This window comes from Echinops telfairi, unplaced genomic scaffold (genome assembly GCF_000313985.2).
Source record: "Echinops telfairi isolate 266 unplaced genomic scaffold, ASM31398v2 ScPeMD7_25;HRSCAF=90, whole genome shotgun sequence".
Taxonomy (NCBI): Eukaryota; Metazoa; Chordata; class Mammalia; order Afrosoricida; family Tenrecidae; genus Echinops; species Echinops telfairi.
The window spans coordinates 1,463,066-1,465,162 of record NW_022103922.1 but is presented as its reverse complement, the minus strand read 5'-3'; positions in this window follow the sequence as shown (position 1 = coordinate 1,465,162).

The window sequence follows — 2,097 nt, the reverse complement described above, 5'->3', positions numbered from 1 at the left end:
GCTAGACTCCACCCCTTCGCTCAAGTTGACAGGGGCTGATGTCATTGGCACAGCCGTGTTCTCAGGAGAGACCAGTCCCTGGAGAAGGATGTCGTGCTTGGTAAAGTAAAAGGGTGGTGACAAAGAGGAAGGCCCTGGACCAGACGGATGGACACAGCGGCTACAACAATGGGCTCCGACGTCACCATGCCGGTGAAGGGCAGTGTTTCCAGGCAGGCTTGACTTGGAACGGACCTGACAGGCCTAACCAGGCAAATGCTGTCTCAGTAAGTCTGGTCCCTACAGGCTACAACGCAAGGCTTCGTGGTCACGCGTCACCATGTAGCCAGGCAATCAGAGCCCCAAGACCAGTTCTGTGCCTTCTGGAACCTGAAATCCTGCGCGTCCCCCAACCACGGGCCTCTCCCGTTAGGGCCATCCACCTGGCACAGCGACCGGTTGAAGAGCCACCCATCCTGGCCTTGCGGTGAGCTCCTCTGGTCTCCGTCCTCTGGAACGGGTCCATGTCTGTGACCGGCAGGATCCTGTAGCCTGGGAACTGCCTGTGTGCCCACAGCGCCCCTCATCCGGTGGTGGTGGTGGTGGTGGTGGTGGTGGTGAGGGGCTGGCTCTGCTTTGTGTGCCCTGTGCGTGCCTTCATGAGAGAGTCTCCGCAGGGCCTGTTTGGATCGGGGTCTGTGGGTCCCCAGCACACCACCGCTCCTGAATTCAACTCAGTTCTCCAACGCCGTCTCCGGCCTCTTCCCCACCTGCTCCAGTTGGCCTTCCCAAATGCTAACCCACCTGAGGACCTTTGCACTCAGCTTTCCCTCCACTCTCGGGGTCTCACTGCGCACCCCCCCCCATCAGATCCTCCCCTGCCCACTACTGTACTGCGCCACCTCCACGCCTCCACACTCCTCCTGCACTTGCTTTGGGTCTTCTACTTGGAATACAGACCCAAGGGCACCAACCAGGACAGAAGGGAGGGAGGGTGAGAAATGAATCCCCGAATGGTCCATCTTCAGCCATTCAGGAAACAAAAGGCCAAGAAGTTACCAGGTAGCCAGCCAGGCACAAGCTGGTGTGACCATCACTAGAACCCAGGGACCTGGGTTATGGTACTGTGTGAACCAGAGGAGTCAAGTGCCCAGGTGGCAGGAGGGAATCTACTCCGGAAGTAGAAACAGTAAGGAAGTAGGTGACCTTGGTGGGGGGAAAGATCGTTCACCCCACAGCACTCAACTAATGAGGAAACGGGCCCGGACTTGAGAATGCGGGGGGCATGTAAGGCTCTCGAAATGGCTGTGGGGCTCCCCGCTTGCTCGTTTGGTCTCCGGAGGCTTGGGGGAACCGTTTTGCAAAAATGGACTGTTTCTCTCGCTAAAGTGGGTACCGATTGGATTTCTTGAGTGTCTGCTCGTTGGTGAACATCTGTGGTGACCCATCCGGCATGTCCTATGGAATTAAACAGTCTGCCTGTTCTCTCTGGGGCCCATTGAGTTACGGTCTGAGTCTGGGGTTTCTCTCGCCCGCCAGTTACCAAGGGGAACTGAGAGGGTATAGGGGTACTGACAGCGTTTCTCTCCGTAGGTCGGAAAGAGGAGGGAGGCCGGGAAGAGCAGGGGTGCAGAGAGAGTGGGAGGAGGAGGGGATGAAGGAGGAGACCTCAGGGAGGAGCATTCGCTTCATCGGCTTACACAGGCTGTGTTCATCCTTTGAGCAGCAAAACGTTTCTCCAACAACATCTTAGATTCGACGACGACGGTACAGCAAATAGAAACAGATCCTTATCTCAATATGAAAGAGTATTGAAACCCCAGAGGACTCTGTTTCTAGGTCTGGCCTACAGGGGGGCCCCAGCTCTGACACCCCTGGTGCGCTTTGCCCTGCTTCCCCAGGGATTGCAGGTCCTGAAACTGGGTCTGGCCCTGCTCAGACAAGCCGGCCCAGCCAGCCGGGAGAGGCCGCTCAGGAAGAATGCAGTTGAAAGTGTGCAGAAAGAGACTTACCACAGGGACTCCAGGATCAGCCGGCCGGAATGTCAGCCGAGGCATCAGCGGATGTTTTTTTGTTCAACTACACAATGTTTACTTCCAGGAGTCTCACAATCTCCCC